The sequence below is a fragment of the Coptis chinensis genome, chromosome 8, assembly GCF_015680905.1.
Source record: "Coptis chinensis isolate HL-2020 chromosome 8, ASM1568090v1, whole genome shotgun sequence".
In the NCBI taxonomy this organism is placed as follows: Eukaryota; Viridiplantae; Streptophyta; class Magnoliopsida; order Ranunculales; family Ranunculaceae; genus Coptis; species Coptis chinensis.
The window spans coordinates 20,148,462-20,169,012 of NC_141463.1; the positions used below are offsets into that span (position 1 = coordinate 20,148,462).

Genomic DNA, 20,551 nt, shown 5'->3' on the forward strand with positions numbered 1-20,551 from the left:
TGGAGTAGAGAGAGACCAAAAGCAAGAATTATGATTAAGAAGCCACCAGAATACCCGGGATTAGGTAGTAAGGCCAAGTATAAGTAGGGACCCAAGGACAGGGAATTTGTTTTGAATAAGCCTCAAGTGGCTCAATGAAACCAGGCCCTCCCTGAATGGTAGAGAGCAAAAAGATAAAACCAAAAGACCCACCCCAAAATAATACTTTTGGACTTAGACTCTTAGAGCTGTACGTGTGGATGTCAAACATGAGGTTTATATGGTTGGAGAACCTGAAATATGAGACAGTACAGGGAATGAAGTTTGAACTTTCAATTGAAGATGGTATGTGTGGAGGTGACTGAGTGATATTTTGCTCCCACCATTGGTTCCTCCAATCGCTCCAAGGAAATTTTGAGTCATATAAGTCTCATCTTTTCCAAAAAAAAAAGGAAAGTTACAACTAGCACAAAATTCTCAAAATTCTCAATTTTACTAGTTTGCCCCTTAGAAAGAAAATAAAAAGAAGAAATAAAAGAAATGTAAAGTGGAATAAACCAACAAACGTGTGTATTTCTTTCTCATTTTCTTCCTGCAAAAACGTATTAATAACAATAATATCATCTTCTTGTTAGCTTGTTCTTAATACATCCAGCTTGTTTTTCATATTTTGATTCCTATTTTTGTTTTGTTTCATTTTTATTTCCTTTCTAGTTATAGTTATGACTTATGAGGGACAAACTAGTAAAATCGGAAATTTTGAGGATTTTGTGCGAGGTGTAACTATCATTTTTTTGGAAAAGATGAGACGTGTGTGGCTGATAATTCCGTTGGAGCGCTTGGAGGAACCAATGCTTTCCTCCAAGAAAAAAAAGTCACTAGAGGTGACTCTAAGAACCAGTTATAATTTTTGTGGTGGCAATGATTTTTTTGCCCAGTTTATTATATTTGGCTTTGGTTCCTCTTGTGCACCATCTCCAAGGACTGTTTATTTTGCAAAACATTTTATCAGCCAATTGACAATTGAAATGAACCTTATTTTTTACCACAAAAATGAATTCAAAGTTATAACATACTAGCACAAAAAACTTTACCTCAAAATTCCCAATTTTACTAGTTTGTCCCTCAACAATCAATAAACTTTCAGAAAGGAAACTAAAAATCGTTTGCCTAAAAAGAGTAGAGAAACAAAACAAAAAAATAGAAATTAAAATATGAAAAACTTTGATGATGACTTTGGATGCATTAAGAACAAACTAACAAGAAGATGATATTATTGTTATTAACAAATTTCGGGCGCTTTTGTGGGAAGAAGATGAAGAAGAAAAGGCTTATTTGGTTTTTATCAGCACACGCTTATACCTAGCACAAAATCCTCAAAATTCCCAATTGGTTTAAATAAAAAGAAAACGGAAACAAAACAAAAATAGAAATTAAAATATGAAAACATATTTTTGTGGGAAGAAGATGAAGAAGAAATACACACGCTTGTTGGTTTATTCTACTTTACATTTTTTTTTTTTTCTTCTTTTTATTTCTTCTTTTTATTTCTTTTATGAGGGACAAACTAGTAAAATTGAGAATTTTAAAGATTTTGTGACGGTTGTAACTTCCTTCTTTTTGTGGAAAAAATAAAACGTGTATGACTCAAAATTTCCTTAAATCACTCCATATGATGATGGGCTCCAATATCAGGAGTGCATTCACATGAGTTCCGTTTCACCAAATATGGCTACATTTTTTGTCTTTTTTTTCCCTTCACCCACCCATTCACTTGTTATCTAATAACAAAATAGAACTAGCTAGACTGAACCTATATATACTAAAACAGATATGACCATCAACTAATGTAAAAAACAATGTGGCGCTACTGACCAGTACGTCTCAAGAATTTTGCCTTTTATTCATTCGCGTACATTCATAAGAGAATGGATAAACAAAGTAACTCAAGGAGGCAAGGAACTTGTTATCTTTCATATCAAGCAAACATCATACTACGTTGTTGGCGGATCTACTGATCCACTTAATACATATAAAATCAAGTTAAAGTATACATAAAGTTGGTGAGTGCTAAAATTTTCACTTGAAGCCTGTTAGACTTCGATCCAATCCAGCTTTGCCCTTATTCTTGTGTTGTTAGCTAGGGTCCAGCAGACAGTCAGTTCCTCTCAACAGAATCAATTATCCATGCCTTTGCATGAAGATTAAATGTCATGAAATATGTATGCAATGCTAGTTTGTAACAAAACGTGCTATAAGTAAGTGGTGCCACAAAAGCCCAAGAGGCCAAGAGTCTCAAGTGTTGGAGTTATCCCTCATATGAGGAAGAAGAGAAAAAGAGGTATTGTTCGTGTGAAGAAGTCTGAGCGCGCACACGTTCAAATTGGTCGTGACCAAGGCGTGCCCGCACTCTTTCCGTAAAAAAGAAGATAGTTATTTTCAGCCTCTCACGAAACATGTCTACTGGAGTTTTGTGATGGAAAAATAAGAGGGCGCGCGCGTTCATGCCTTAACATCTCAGGTTCTGATTTTTCTACAGTAAACGCGAAATTTCACAGACGCGCCAAAATTTCATATTACTATAAAAACAGAAATTAAGTTTTGGAAAACAAAGTCTTGAATAGAAACCTAATTTTGAGAGCAATCAAAATTGAGAGGAAACTCTTGCAAAAAAGAAAACTTGTAAGGAGAGAGGAGTGATCTAGTAAGTTGGAAAGACTTGAGAGGAGTGATTGTAATATTTCTTCCCATACTTATAAAAAGATTAGCTCTTTTGGAAGTAAGCATCATTGACCGAACTGCGGTACGTCTTTGTGTTGTGGTATGTTTTACTTGTTTTATATTTCTATTGTCTGTTTGTGATAGTTATATTTATAGATTAGGATTGTGATTGTTGGTTGTAGTGAAAGATTAGATTTTTTATTGGAGTAGTAGATTGTCCAAATACAAACTATCTTAGTGGGGATCGATTGATATCGTTTTTCCCAACATCAAGGTGACTAAAATCCCATATTTAACATTCCTAGCCTGCTAGAACCAATGTTTAATGTTTCAAGAAGAGCTTGGTGTGTACGTGAGACTTGGTGTGTATGTGCTCCTGGGCCCGATGGCTTCCAGGGCCATTTCTATCATCATTGCTGGAGCATTATTAGGTAAGATGTATGTTTTGCTGTACAATCGTTCTTTAAAGATGTTACTATTCCAAGGGGACTCAATACAAACTTTATCACTCTTATCCCTAAGAGCAAGGATACCAAGCAATTAAAGCACTATCAACCAATTTGCATGAGTAATTTCCTTATGAAATCATTTCAAAGGTGTTGCAGCTTAGACTCAATGAACACATGCTCAAGCTGGTCTCCAAGGAACAATACGGTTTCATTAAAGACAAATGTGTGCACTCTAGCATCGGTCTTGCATCTGAGCTAATGAATGAACTAAATAGAAAAAGTTTTGGGGGCAGTGCAGCAATCAAAGTGGATATTTCACAGGCTTTCGATACTATGATCGAGTTGGGAATTTGTTTGTCAAACCATGTCAAGGATGGGGTTTTCACTCACTTGGATCGCATGGATAAAAAAAATCATGGAATCAACTCGCATGTCTATTCTTCTTAATGGGGGACCTGTTGGGTACTTTTTTGTTGGAAGGGGATTGAAACAAGGAGACCCACTGTCACCGCTCCTATTTGCTCTTGCAGAGGATTGTCTGAGTAGAGGTATTAATGATTTGATGCTCAGGAACAAGAAAAAACCAATGTTCTTTGTCAAGGATATACCAGCTCCAAGTCACTTGCTCTTTGCGGACGACATTATTATCTTCACTAATGGAAATCTCAGGTATCTTCAAGCAATTTCAAAGTTACTTTCTAGATATGAGAAAGCCTCAGGCCAAACTATGAACAGAGACAAGTGTAAACTTTTTTTGGGGAGTTTTACACAAGATAGGAGGGCAAGAGTAGTTCAAAAGTTACGCATAGCGGTGGGCACTCTCCCAAAAAAATATTTAGGCGTCCCACTCATCCAAGGCAAAGTCACAAGAGATGCAAATTTAGTCAATGAAAAAATTAAACTCTAGTTGTCTAGTTGGAAAGGACGCATGCTTTCACTTCAAGGCAGATGCACACTGATCAAATCTGTGATTAGTAGCATGCCTATATACAATATGTCGATTTACAAGTGGCCTCAGAGTGTGATTAAAGATGCCGAAAAAGCGATGAGAAATTTCTTATGGAGTGGTGACCCATCCATAAAAAAGGGAGTAACTGTTGCGTGGGATAAGGTATGCAAACCTTACAGAGAAGGAGGGCTCGGTATTAGAAAACTTGGAGAAGTTAATCGAGCAATGCTTATGAAGTTAGCTTGGAGGTTTCTAGAAGGGAAATATGATTTTGCAATCTTTATGCAAAACAAATATCTTACAAGAGATGGTGATGTGATAGGCTATTATAGGCCAACCTCTATATGACAGGGCATCAAAGAAGCAATGCGAGAAGTCAGACCAAGAACTCAATGGGCTATTGGTAGTGGCAATCTTGTGGATATCTGGAGAGACAATTGGTTGGGTTATGCATCACTCAAAGATGCACTGAATCTCACCAACCATGAACTCAAAGATTGTAACTCCAAAGTAAGTACACTTATTGTAAATGGATCTGTCCAAATACCAAGTAACTTTCAGGCCTTGATAACCACTGCTGGATTCACAACTGATGGCATTCTAAAATGGAACGATGGTGATAGAGACACACTTATTTGGTGCCCCGACCTCAAATGGAAATTCAGTGTTGCCTTGGCATTTCAAGAAATCCGCAGGAAAAGAAATGTGAATAGTTGGCACAAGCATATGTGGAACTCACACACTCATCCTAGAACCGCAGCTATAGCATGGAGAATTTGTCAACTGATGAAGCAGTCAAAAGAAGGGGCGTCAAGCTAGTTTCTTACTGCCGACTTTGTGGAAATAATGAAGAAACAAATTCTCACCTTATATGGGAATGCTCCTTCTCATTACAGATATGGAGCTGGCTCAGACAAAAGCTTAAGATGAGAGGAAATTTCAACAAGTTAAATGATGCCATCAAACTCTCTCAGTTCAGAAGTCCACTAATCAAACAGCTATGGACCTCGGCAGTGGTGGGCACTATGACCATCATTTGGAAACATAGGAACATGGTTGTGTTTGAAGACAAGAAGCGAGGCATCTTCAAATGCTTTAGACAAGTCAGAAGACAAATTCATTGTTCTTCCCACTTATCCAAGGCTGTCATGTACTCAGAAGACACTCAAATTCTCAGCGATTGGGACATTCAAGGGAAACTAAGAACTGCTCCCCGAATAGAGAGTGTTAACTGGGTTGCACCAAATGCTCCAACCATCAAAGTCAACACTGATGGGGCATCTAGGGGTAATCCAGGACTTGCCGGAATTGGATCTACTTTCAGAGATCATAACAGAGATTTTCTCTTAACTTACTGCAGGGCAGTGGGAGTGACTACGAGTTACTAGGCTAAGTGTTTGGCAATCATTGAAGCCCTTGAACTGGCAGCCACGAAGGGATGGTCTGACATTTGGGTTGAAACATACTCTAAAGCAGTAGTCCAGGCTTTTGGATTGTCACAGCTGCCATGGGCCTTGATGCACAGATGGAAACATGTCCAAAATATGCTACAAAAGTTTGTCATCACTTCAATTTGGAGAGAAGCAATCTTCTCTACTGATGCTGTTGCCAGAAAGGGAGTCACACTTATAACATGGGAAAAACATATCTTGGTAGACCTTCATGGATTACAAGATGGGAGCATCTTGTGAGTACCTACTATAGATTTAGACAGTGCTTTGCACTTTTTTGAATCTTTGTAAATACATAGTGTTAATTCTGAGTGAGATGTGAACTTGTCACAATCCACTCACACCATTTTTTTGTTCTTTTTTCCTTTTAATACAATCGAACGAGCTTACCCAGCAAAAAAAAAAGTATGTGAGTGTTGTAGGAAACTGAACCATAAATTGTAACCTTTTAAGTTGGTGATCAGTTTTCTTTAACATCTCATATCCAACCTTCATCCATATTACTCTACACGCGACCAAAGTTCTGGTGTTCAAAGTCAAATATGAGAATTGGAGGAAATTGATTCCAGTATGCAAACCAGTGCAGCGCATGGGTTCAATTTCCTCCAATTTCTCATGTTTTGCCTTCACCACATTCTACACGAAGCGTCCAATATCAAGGGATGCATTCAGTATTCTGTTTCACCAGATAGTACTATGTGTATGACCCCTTTTAACTTCACCATTTCACTTGCTGTCCATATATATAACATAAGAATAAAAGAAAATATAGTTCTAGTTGTGTACGTTCTAAACTTTTAAAGAGTCCACCATTCATTGCTTAACAATTGTTCATGGAGACACAAGGGGAACAGTAAAGCTAGCTTCTTCTTATTCGATGTAATACTTTTTACCCTGACATTCTTATTATTCGATCGTGCAGTGTCTGTGAAGGATTACAATTTATTTACCGGTGACAATGACGACATGGGGCATCAGGGCATGCACTCCAACCAACGAGTAATGTATTAAAAAAAAACGAGTGATGATCAATGTAAATGACGATATGGCACAAGCCACTGATAACTAATGAATGTCCACGTACGACTATCTATTTTTAGGATAGATGTTAAGGACCATGTACAGTATTTGTCTTTCTAATGAAAAAGTATGCTTGCAATGATGAAGAAAGTAAAGTCGTTAACGAAAACAAAAAGATGAGAAATTTTGAAGACTACACCAAAGAGTTTTGGGATGATACTTTGGGACTTATTTATGTGTGTTGTGCTTGTGAAAGTTTCTTTTGCAACTATGAGAAAGTGCAGACTCATCTTACAAAGGATCATCCTAAGATTGTTAAAGAAATCATGACTAGAAAGTATGACTATTATCTCTACTTTCTTAGGTTCGATTGTAGGATGACTAGTATGTTATCTTATATATGTTAGGTTTGAAGTCTGTCGATATAGTGTCTTTGTGTTCTTCCTTTCAATGATCTAACTCTTAAAGAGGCTTGTAAGATTTAACCTTTTACAATAATATCAGGTGGGGGTCTGCCTTAACCCTAGCTTAATTTTTCAAAAAAAATAAAAAATTATACCTAGTTCTATGTGGGAAAGAGTATAAAATTAAGCGTACGTTTCAAAAGTATGTTACATACTAAGAATTTAATCCCCTTGTCTCCTACAGTAGCCCAACTACCCCATTTGTTCTAGACATGCAATCCCATTGCCACCACTTCGTCCAGATGACCAACATCTCAAACAATGTTTGTTGCCTTTCCATAGCGTAAATGGACGCTTAGTTGAAATTTTTTCAATTCTTTCACAAGTAGTCAACTTGGCCAACTTGGTCCCGCTTGTTGCAAAGCCATCATGATACGTACTTAGTCACCAGAACGTCAAGCGGGAGCGAGAGCGAGAGCGGAAACGGGAGCGCGAAAGTGCCTAAGTTGAGAAGCTAGCTCCCATTTTGAGAACGCCTATAGAGCGCCTTATATACACTAGTATAATTTATTAATTAATGAGTTACTAAATCATAAATATTAATTACTAATAATTTTTCAATTAATAAAAGAATAAAACAGATTAAAAAAAATTGATCAAGGAACCAAAGAACAAAACCGGATGCAGGGTCTTCGTTCATTAAGTAATAGAATTACTGACCATATAGTGAGCATTGCAAAACTTTAAGTTCAAAATTGAAATTGAAATTGAAAACCACTTTGACAATATTGATTGTTATTACGTAGTTATAGCCCTTTACCACATTAATTCGGCACAGAAACCAACAAGTCAACAAGAGAACAGAGAGAATACTACTGCTCATCATTCTATTACCATTTTTTTTATTATTTATCTGTCTTCTCTGCTTTCTCTCTGCGCCAAAAACCATTAGCAGAAGCCATAACCATATCATTTGTAAACCTTAAACACAAACGTCCCTCCCAATTTTTTTTATCATCTCCTCGTACTACTTTTTTTGGGTTGAAATTTCTTGCAGATAGACAAAAACACAAATCCTAAAGCAGTCATTAACTTTTTTCTTTGGGGAAAGAGACGCTCTTTGTTAAGATTTTGGAAAGCGTGATTTGGAAAATTGAGAGCGAATTTCAGAATTTTGAGAGCGCGGTTTTATGGCGATTTGACTCTTAAACCGTGAGAGCGAGGTTTGAGACCGGGAACGGTGGGCACTTCGCACGGTTTCTGTGACTAAGGATACATATACCAGTTGTTGGCCAAAAATACTGATCCGCTTCGGCCTTTCTTTCCCTCCTTTACTCAGGATTAATATTGTGCTAAAGTTCCTGGAGCTGCACCTAGGGCTGGCAATGGGTCTGGTAAGAACCGATACCCAATCCGGTCCGAACCAATAAAAGCGGGTCTGGGACAGATAGTTATCATATTGGACCGGTTCTGGGTCTTGAAAATCAGAACCAGACTTTTATTGGATTGGTTCTGGATTAAGTATGTACCGAACCGTTATGGGCCTAATCCAATTAAAATTTTTAGTCTTATTCTTCCTAATTTTTCTCCACCATATATTTATACTAGTTTTTGAGCCCATTCAACGAACGGGGACCGTTTTCATATAATTGATTTGATTTTTTTAATATTTTATAAATTTAATTTTTGAATTATTATATACTAAAAAGTTTTAACTATAGAATATTGTAATGATTTAAATTTTGATGAAAACACAAATTTATATAAATATTTAATGTGTCCAATATTAACGGGGACCGTTTTCATATTATTTTTTTAATTTATTTTTTAAAATTATTATGTGTCAAAAATTTGAACTCCAAAATATTTGAATGATTCAAGTTTTGATCAAAACGATTTTTTTTTTGAAATATTCAATGTGTCCCATATTTTACCATTTTTGTTTTAATATTTAAAAACTGTTGTAAAAGAAATCGTCATTGATATCGAATGATTTGAATTCTCAAATTTTAGTTTAGAAATTTCAATCATCTATTATACGAACCACATACTAAGCTCATACATAAACTCTCAACGATCGGGTGCGTTATATTAAATTGTTATGAAAAATATTCATAACTATGCATAGTTTATGAGATATTTAAGTAATTTTTACTTACAGAAAGTGAAGATCATATTGAAAAGATGTATGATAACACACCATTTTAAATACAAAATTATACTTGTCAAACTAATATTTTCTGATGGTTTGAGGGATTTTAAGGTTGTACGTATAAGGAGATGAGAGAGAGTACCAATTAACTTTTGAATCAAGTGGAAGTCCATGATCAATGTTGCAAACGGTAAGCTCTATGAGATATATGTAGGGGTTGGGAGGAGAGATTATTGATGTTGTTTATGTGTAAATAAGGGTAGCCCATTCTATGTTTTAGTTAAATAGCCAAGGTTAAAAGGTTTGGTATGGCACTCAGTCATGAATGAAACAATACAGATCACATGAGATACTGAAAAGTTTCCTTCATTGGATATATGACAAATGCCTTATTGAATGCACTATTTCCACTACTAACATATTGAGTGATTTCATAGAAATGGTTCAAAATTTTAGTAGTCAAGAGAACTTTGTAACATCTTATCTGGGGCTTCTGGGCTACATTGCTTTAGTTGCCCTCACTTTGTTCGAAGGATACTACCATGACTGACTACTATGTACAATACTATCTTACAATCTTGAAACTGTACCCTTTGGATTTACACATTGGTTCCCTTGGAAAATTGTCATTGAACATATTATTAGAAACACAAAAATGAACTGCCATTGAACATATCAACAGAAACACAAAAATATGTCAAATATTCGTCATATTCAACTACATATTTCTCTTTCACATACAGAGCAACACATGTACATAACTAATAAATGATCTCAACAGTAGTCATAATACTACTAAAAGAAGGGCTTTTGTGTCACTTTTTAAGTGACACAAGAAGTCACTTGTGTCACTTTTGAAACTAATTCTGAAGTGACCTATAAGCCCCCGACACATAAAGTTCTACCAAAAGTGACACAAAAGCCTTACTAAATGTGTCACTTTTTGTTAATAAAAGTGACACTTAAAAATAACCTCTTGTGTCACTTTTAAGAAAGAGTGTCACAATGCTTGTCAAAAGTGACACAAGTTGTATCTGTTTTGGACCAGAGTGGGACATAATTTCGCCAAAAGTGACACATTAAGTATACTAGTTGTGTCAGTTTTGGACCAGAGAATGAGATTAAGTAATGCGTCCAAAAGTGACACATTAAAATATACTAGTTGTGTCACTTTTTGCACCAAAAGTGACATAAGTACGTCAAAAGTAACACATTAAGTATACTAGTTGTGTCACTTTTGGACCAGAATGAGATATAAGTACGTCAAAAGTGACACATTAAGTGTACTAGTTGTGTCACTTTTGAACTAGAGTGAGACATAAGTACATCAAAAGTGACACATTAAGTATACTAGTTGTGTCACGTTTGGACCAGAGTGAGACACAAGTACGTCAAAAGTGACACAAAAGCCTTTTACTTATTGTGTCACTTTTGGGAATCAACTCCATGTAACTCGTATGAAAAAGAAAGTGACACATAAGAGTGGTTAGTTGTGTCACTTTTAACAGATATTATGTCGCTTTTCCCAAAAGCGACACTAATGTACATTTGTTTGTTTTTTTTAAAAATTTCTCATTTTTTATTCGATCATATACATTCATTTATCAACCTGCATCATGTACGTCATAACCAAAATCTCATTAACCTGTTTTATGACATAAACAACATCCACATTATCAAAACATCACAACCAAAATCACATTAACCTGCTTTATGATGGAAACATCCACTCGGGGAAAAAAAAAACAACATTCAAAATAATTAACTTTTATTGATTTCATCGATCAAACCAAGTATTTATCATCTAGTTTGATTCCCAACAAAATAAGTCATTCCAATACAAAAAAATCACAATAAAACAAACAAAAGAAAATTACATGGCGCTAACGCTATCCTAGCTATATCTTAACTTGTTGTGCGCACTTCCAACACCAAAAAACCTAGCTGCCATCTATTCATCTGTTAATCAATCCATGCATCTGCATCACGAATTCCTCATTCCACTATGACTATACAAAATTAAAGAGCAAGTGAATCAAAAAAGGTACGGTATATTGCACAAGTAAGAAAAAAAAATCTATAAGAACAATATACGTTAACAAGAGAGTCCAGTAGTAAGTAACTCTGGTTCTATCACATCTTATCACGTTAGCAAAAGATGTTACCCATGACCTTAGTGAAATGTATTAGAAGAAAGATATATACACAGAAAGTCAAAAACAGATACGCACCTGTTTTAGATACCACCTCATGTTCAATAAATTTGTCTGATCAAACAAGAACAAAACAAAAAGACCTTTCTAGTTCTAAACTTTGTCTTCCTACATCGTACCACCTGATTCTTAAATCAAAGTTCAAATTTTCCAATCAAACCACCAACTCAAACTTCACGTAAAGAAGCAGGAAAAAATATTAAAAAAAAAAGGCTTTACCGATGAGCTAAATGAAAAAAGCAGGACCGAGGTTAATTGATCTGAGTCTCTGGAAGATTGAAGAAAGTTAGTAATTAGTGAATACATCTTTAATAAGCTCAAAATCAACTCTGCCTATATTAGTGTAGAATAGATTACTCTAGAGCTACAACTCTTGTTGTAGAAGCTTCTCCTTCACTGGTTTTTCCAACAAGTTTCGCAAGCCCAAAATCAGTGACCTACATACAAATAGAAGGGTCAATAAAACTTAATGAAATAATCATTAAAGTTAAACAAGAAACTGTTATGGTTGTGTCAAACCTTTCCCCTGAAGGCGCTATCAATTAAGATATTGCTTGTTTTGATGTCTCGATGGACATAATGAATTTTGGTGTGCTCATGAATGCATTCCAGACCACGTGCAGTGTCAAGTGCAATTTGAACCCTCACAATCCACGAAAGGGATGTATTGCCTGAACATCCAACAGTCACAAAATCAAGTAATTTACGTAACTGGCTAACATACATGAATCAGACATATGTTCCGACTTTCCCCAAACCGATAAACCCCAGTTATATTTTAAAAACATTCAGATTTTAAAAGCTACAGACCTGGTACCGAAGAAGTGCATAATATACAGAACCATATGTCTCATGTCCAAGAAGATTTGAATCAGCGAAACTATCAGTCGAAAAAATAATTTCGTCATAGGTGAACACAACAGGCTTCTCCATGTCAAAGACTTCAATCCCCATACCTACAAGAAAATAAAACGTATATATAGTTCAGAGCACTGAACCTTGATGAAATAAAAGGTAAAGAAGAAAGAATATATCACTTATTACATAAATAATCCACATGAATTTATCAGAAGTACAAAGAAAACACTGCCTACACAACAATGGCAGGAATCTGAATCCCACCGGCATGTCAGCATTTACACAAGAATGAACAGAAGTGTTAAACCTGGTGACATTGTGAAAGAGATAAAAGTACTATTCAAGTGTGTGGACATCAGGACATGTGACTAACAGATATATAGCATCCCTGATCGTATCCTCTCCCAAGTCCTCATCTATGTCAAGATCAATTGGAACTTGTGCAGGTGGATCGGAGTTTGGGTTATATAAAGAGGGCATGAAAGGGTGTTAGAGTGCTGCAGTGACACTAATTCGCTTTGAAGGATCAGGGATGAGCATTCTCTGCAACAAGTCAATTGCTAATGGACTGGCACTCGGATATAGACGGGAAAGTGGGGACCTAGGGGAATAGGGAAGTGATTTAATGTACTTCCTGGCTTTCAGATTGTCAATGAACTCGAGATCAGACTCGCTTTGGCTCCCAAGAACGTTAATGATCATTTTGAGCTGATTGAGGCACTCAGTACCAGAGAAGATGGGTTTCCGACCAAGTAATTCAGCAAAGATGCACCCGACAGACCAGACGTCAATGGAGGTATCATATTTGTCACAGCAGAGCAGGAGTTCATGGGCCCTATACCAGCGTGTGACAACATATTCGGTCATGAATTGCTCTTTGCCACTGCTGGTCTGTACCAGCCCAAAGTCACATATCTTCAGGTCACAGTTGGCATTGACGAGAAGATTACCAGGCTTGAGGTCCCGGTGAAGGATATTTGCAGAATGGAGATACTTCAGCCCCTGCAACAACTAAAGTCAAGTGTCAAAACATTTTAGTTTACTGGATAAAATGCTTCCCAGATGTACTTATGAGTTATGACATACTTCCTCAAATACTTCTTCCATGTAAGAAATAGGCCAGCATAGGGTGGATTCAGTGCAAAATATTGATAACTTTAGATAATGTATCTTGATTCTTTGTTGCAAAACGGTTAGTAAACTAGAGCTTAAGAAAAAAGGGAACCATAAAATCGGCACAAGTAGCGTAGATTGTTGGTTTACCATACAGTATTACCATCTTGATAACATTTTAACAAGCAGTATATATTTGCAGACTAACAAGGATTAAGATAGCAGATGATTTATCATTCAAACATGCACCCAGTATATGTGGATTAACTTCATCCTTATAGTAAGGTAAAATAAACTGCATTTTTTGGATGATTAATTAGTAAATGGAGAAAGAAAGAAATGCACGATGGACAACTAGATTATCTGATGGAAACACCCTTAGGTATAACGTAAGTACCACTAGCATTTAAAGTGAAAATAAAATAAAATGCATACCTGAAATAGAAAATACTGGCAATGGTCATTAGAAAGTGCTTGAGAAGACTTGATTATCTGATGCAAGTCTGTATCCATCAACTCGTAAACCAGATACACATCCTTGAAACTCCTCCTCTGTACTGGCACCATAACATCCTTCAACGCTATCACATTCTCATGTCGAAGATGCCGAAGAAGCTTCAATTCCCATAAAGTTTTGAGTGCATCAATGCGATTGTCAAACTCATTATTAATTCTCTTAATCGCAACCGTCTCATTCGTTTCTCGATTAATGGAGGAGCGAACTATACCATAAGCTCCTCTACCAATCACCTTGATTGGAACATATTTCGTGTCGATCTTAAACAACGTTTGCCACATTGAGAAATAATGTTTTCCTTTAGACCGAACTCCATTCGGTGGATCCACATAATTCGCCATATCTCACCAAAATCACTTGAATTATTAGACAAATCACTTGCCATATTGGAAAGTTGACATATATTCGTGCCGTTAAACACAAATCTTTTCCTTGGTGTACAAAACTACACCACCCTACATCTAAATTCCTTTCCTTCACTTGGATGAAATATTTCGTCGTGATGAGAGAGAGAGTGAGAGAATGGGGGAGTGAAACAGATGGAGATAGAAGAATGGGGGAGTGAAACACTATAACTTAATTTCGACTAACCCTAACAATTTAAGTTTTAAAAAAAAAAGAAAAAAAATACCTTAAACTTCTTGCGCACAAGAGAGAGAGGGTTGGGAGGGAGAACGAGGGAAGGAGATAGCTCTTCCAGGGAGAAAGACAGCTGCCGCCGGTGAGAAAAGTGACCAGAGTTAGTTGGGAGGGCGAACACCGGTCAGGTCTTTTTTTCTCTCTCTAACCCTAAGTCTAAATCCAGCAGACTTTGATCAGTTTATTTCTTTTTCTTTTCTTTTTATTTTTTTTTTTTTTTTTTTTTTTTTTTTTTTTTTTTTTTTATCTTTCTTCAGTCTGTTGTTATTTTGGAGGGCCGCCCAAATCACTTTGAGTTAAAATTGCCATTCAAAAAAACAAAAAATCACTTTGAGTTTGAGTAGTACTTGTGTTTTGTAGGTCCAGTTGTGTTGTGTTTTGTAGGCCCAATTGTGCCTTTTTTAAAATTTGATCATAGTTTTATTTTGTTTTTGTTTTTGTTTTCTCTTAGTAAAAAGTGATACAACAAGGGAAACCACTAGTGTCACTTTCAAATAATGTGATACGAAAAATTAAGTTAGTTGTGTCACTTTTCCTAGAAGCAACACGTCAACCCTCATTCTATAAAAAAGTGACACATCAAATTTCTGTGTGTCACTTTTTTGTAGAAAGTGACACGAGGCCTAAAAATAAAGTGATACAAAAAGCCATTTTTTTAGTAGTATAAATTAAACTCTCTAACACACTCCGACCAAAAACTCATTCAAGTGTACATTATTTTTAAAATATTAAACACCATATGCGTAGTCTAATCATCCTCTATGGTATACCACACAATTACTTTCTACATTGATCCTTCATAGTTTGGCACTCGTAGGACCATAAATAGTTGTAATCTGTTGTGCCCCTCGAATGTAGCCATGTGATTTGACGCTATCTTTGTATCCCTTGAGTCTGTTCTGCCAGTTTTAAAATTCATATTGCACGACTACCAAATTTAGTATTCTCAACCATGCTTCATTTGAGCAATTAGCTAAACATAATGGGAAATCTGAGTATAAAAAAAACATAAATATAGAAAATAAACTCACTAATACTTCCTTACCATTCAAGATAAAACCCAAAGTGGACCCCCTACCAAAAACTAACACATGATATGCAATCAAAGGGGAGGCGAGAGTGTGTGAGGGCATAGTAGTACGTTTTTTTTCAAAAACTTTTGTAGGGGTAAAACCTCGTAGTTTCAGAAAATCTTATACTGATAGTCATATAACATATAAGTATATAACATAGTAATTTTTCCAAACCCCATGTCTTTATCCTTGTATGCAGTGATATTGATAAAGATATGTTTAATATGAGTAGATTGTCATAAGTGCATAATGAATAAATTGTTATGTAATTTTGAGCAGAGCATGTATCCCTTGGTGCATCTTAATGTGGTGAAATATTTAATCCTAGCACCAACGTAGTATGTTTTGTGCTGAGCATGCATGAGTAGTTTTAGTCTTCTAGACTTAAGTAACACATTTTAGGGGTGTGGTAGTAATGCCTTACAGCCTAATTATATCACATCACACTCTGTCTGTCAAATTTTCAGAATATTAGACTTTAGTAAAAGACGTTGGTTGCTATTCTTAAAACAATTGGCATAGAAAGAAGAAAGCAAATATTGTACACTAAGACAAACCTTTCCATACCAGACATATATGATATGGTAACACAACCACAATCTCCTAAAAGTGGAACTGCAATATATGAGTATGTTTATACTATGACATGTTTAGGTGGCTTTCATGAGGTTTGGTTTGATAGGATCTTATCAATCTAATTAATATCATATTGTACTAATTAAATGCTAGAATAAAGATCACTATGACGATTTTTAATTTTCTTTAGTGGATAATTGTGCTATTATATGGATATGCACCACATCATATATCCCCCTGAATTTGTGACACTAATACATTCCTGCTGAACAAAATGCCTAAAAGGAAAAACAACAACTATCTACTAAAAATATGCCTAAAAGAAGAATAACCATAGTTTTACACTGTCAACTTAGCATAGAGGATACCAAGTAACCTTATAACAAAGTAGATGTAATTGATCAAAAGGGATTACAAAACCTGTAAAGATTACGCTCATTATGCCAAGGTTAGCCTGGAGATTTCTCAACTGGTGTGACATATATCGAGTTGAACGACAACCCTTTAAATATCGATCTGCAACCAAACTCACATTTATAAGGCCAGCAACCTTTTATGAATATATGTTCACCCCCATATTCTCACAAATGAAACTTTAAAAAGACTACGAAGAGGCAAACATTAATCAAGCAATTTCAGTCATGAACTAAACAACCCTTAGAACAAAACAAAACAAAAACACTGTTACAGTTTCTCTTACCGAGTTCGAAAAGAGGTTATTATATACATGTCAATGTAACTTGCACGAAAACAACTACCAAAGCAAAACACACTAAATCAATACTTCTTATCCAAAAGTAAGCATATTGTGTAAGAACCTTGGGTGCCAATGATCCAGTTTATGCAATAGGCATATTTTTTATCAGAGGCAATAGGCATATAACTTGCACAAACATTGGCCAAACTAGCCCACCATTGAATGGTCTGATTTTCCACAAAATAGAATCCTGATTCCTGAGATTGACCTTGGTCAAGAGTCACCAAGTTCCTACATTAGATCACACTGAATGATGTTGAGTGTCCAGTCAACATCAATAAAAAAAAGTGAAGACAACATAAGTTTTTTTCATAAATCTATCTAATAAAACAGAACTGTGTGGGGCCCGAAGGACCCCATCCAATGGTTGTTATTCATTTTCAGCAAAATATGACTTGGCGGAATCTAGGTGTTTGAAGAGGAGTGCATCCAGTTTGCTATCCCATTCAACATCCAATTTACTTTTTGATGGGACAACACATTGATGGGCTATTTGGCTATATAAATGAGTAAGAGGTTACAGTGCCGTACAGCACGGGCACACCCTAGTGTCATACGAAACAGGACAAAGAAATTAGAGAAAGTTGGTATGAAATAGTAACCCATGGAATAAGAGGTTTATGAGTTCACCTAATGAATTAGATCATTCTTAATTAATTTCCTATTGTTATTTTTTTTTTTTTTTTCAAGATTACTATAGGAAATAAAAACACACAATCTTCTCTCCGGCTTCTAATGCAAAGATCATCAAATGACTATTCCAAAGATACACACATGGTATTTCTGCAAAAAAACATATATACAATTTTAGTGGTAAGTTCTTCACTGCAAAAATCAAATAGTAATAGAGCCTTACAATCAATTGCAAAGGAATTTCCAACGCAAACAGAAAATCTTAATAAGAATATTACAAAAAACATTAAGTATTATGATGTTGATAAGTTTAATTATAAGAACAGTACCTTAATCAAATTGCTTGAAAAACCTCTTTATACACAATGTTCTGTGTATATCCTTTTGGCTCATCGTCTTCCCTTTTTATTAGAAATTTTAGTCCCTGTCTAGATGTTGTTCTTGAAACAGCCACATATAATTGGCCATGAGTGAAAATTGGTCGTGGTAAATAAACACCAACATAGTTGAAAGTTTGTCTCTAGCTCTTGTTTATAGTCATTGCATAGTACACTCTGATAGGAAATTGTTTTATCTTGAATACAAATGGCCACTTGGTGTCACTCGGAGACAGGATGATTCTTGGAATGTAGACTGGATCTCCTATATTACTACCTGTTATAATTTTTGTTTCAATAACTTTGGATCCCAACCTAGTCACAATCAACCTAGTTCCATTGCAAAGGCCTGCCACTCTGGTTCAAATTTCGCATTAACATTATGGGAACACCAATTTTCAGCTCAATTAATGTTATGGTTTGGCACTCCAAAAAATTGAAGAGTATTCAAAAATTTTGTAGGATAGAAAACGTCTTGTTCATCAACTTTCCTGCCAAACAATTAAATAATCTTATAAGAAATGTAAAACAGTTATTTATTTATTTATTTATTTGATGTGCTAACCTTCTATGGGACAAAGTGAGTCTGTACTCAAATAACTCTGTAACTCTCCTGGCAGTGATGAAATAATATATGAGTTAATTTCATCAACTGTTTCATTCTTAGGGGCCAAGATGCTTCTTGCCTTGAGGTACTTAACCGAGTTGTGATTTTTGGCAAAATCTGGATAAATAGTTGACACATTTAAATTTTTTTTTTTTTCAATTAGCTAAAAGTTATTGTATTTCAAAAGGAGGCCACTTCTTGGTCTATATATAATTTTCATTGGGTATAGAGCAACTATAGTAAGTTAGTAACTATATACAACTCGTAAAAATAAATTTTAAATGAGCAATGGACGTAAACCATACATTCTTTTATAGATTTTAGAATTGATAGCTATATGTTGACTATAAGAGAAGGTGGTTACATGTAATCTTGATCAAGTTTTTCATGGGCACAGATATATCATACACTTTAATTTTCTCGATGCCCATAGAAAATAACATATGTTTTGATGAACATTGAGATGAGCAAACTGAAAACTTTTGTTATCTCGGCAGTAACATGTTTTGTCCGAGCAGCCCATGTCTGCCTATGTTTACCTTCATGAAGGGGTGAACCATATACATGATTAACTACTCAATGGTATGCATATTGATTTTTGGTCTGGTCTCGTGGTGATAGGAAGTTACTGAAATCTTAATTGAACATTTTGTAGCAACTCTGTACTTCTGTGGTATACATTCTAGGCCCTGGCATATCTCTAACAGGGGAGCTCACGATGTATGAGCCCATAGATTAGCTGCACTGGATGCGGAACAATGAGCCTGCATAATTTTGTTATGTAGGCAATGGTTCTTCAGAATTGAAGTCTGCTACTATGCGTATTTGAATGAAATTAGTGATCTTCTTGGACGCATTCTCATCTATTTAAAGAGACCTACTCAGCGAGGACTGCTGTTGCTTCAGCAGCAACACTTCCCTTGGTGGAATTTGAAAATGTTCTCCCAATTTGACCATTTAGACAACGCCTTACAACCTGGCAAGCCATCTCATTGGACATAACATCCCATAAATCGTCGCTTGCTAATATAACAAACTTGCCTTTCTCCTTGCTCTGTTATGCTGACCTCTGGTACATAAATCACATACAATTTAAGGTACTGGTCGCCTACATTCATCATATTTAGATGTTAGTTACGTTTAGAAGATAGCATAAATAGCAGGAAGTAAGACTAATTCCATTTCTTAAAGGATAAATCATTGTTTAAATACCAATTATAGATAAGCAGCAAAATTGGTATTAGATTTCTGGACCCGTTCAACGAACGAGACCCATTTTTATATGATTTTTTCCATTTTATTATTATGTATAAAAAATGTTACTTCCAAACTATATTAAATGTGGGTTGTATACAAATGTGGAGTTAATTGATAAGCCCATTTGGTAATCTGTAATACGAAATTGACACATACAGTCCGATTTTATCGCTTAGGCCCATAGTGCACTTTTTAGGGCTATAATACATCTTAGACATAGCCCATAATAAAGTCTATTAACCCATTTAATTGTGGTTTAGTTTAATTTTTTAATAAAAATGTGTCATTGGTTTATTTATTAAGACATTTTTGTTGATGTATAAACTTGCACTTACTGAATCGTTAAGTTGTGATGGAAGAAGAATCAAAGAATTATTACAAACAGATTTGCAACTTTGCATAATGTTGTTTGAATATGCTGTAACATTGTTTGAACAAAGCGTTAGAGTGTATTTTGTATGTATGAATAGTATATCCAGCAAAAAAATGTACGAACAACGTCAAAAAGCCAAAGTCTTCTAAATATGTATGTATTTTACGAAAGCCCAAACTTTGGCCCATAGTCTATTAATTCGTTGGAGTTTTGTGATGGTGTAGTCGTCTAAACATCGAGTTGTCCATAAAATGGTTTTGGCCTCATTGTTTATTTTTTTTTAAAAACCCAATGCATTTATATAAAGTTTTCGATTTTCCGTTAATTATTTTTTGAGTTAAGTTAAGTATAGTTGCATCTAGTTTAATTAAGTGTTTAGGTTACTTCAATGTATTTGATCTAGTTTCCAATTTTTTGTTACATAATACACGTG

At 35.4% G+C, this 20,551-nt stretch overlaps 2 pseudogenes; both read right to left on the reverse strand.

Moving 5' to 3' along the window:
- Window positions 1–11,691: 11,691 nt before the first annotated feature.
- Window positions 11,692–12,292, reverse strand: LOC147480425 (lysM domain receptor-like kinase 3 pseudogene; annotated as a pseudogene).
- A 19-nt stretch (window positions 12,293–12,311) lies between these two features.
- Window positions 12,312–14,598, reverse strand: LOC147480426 (mitogen-activated protein kinase homolog NTF3-like; annotated as a pseudogene).
- Window positions 14,599–20,551: the final 5,953 nt, after the last annotated feature.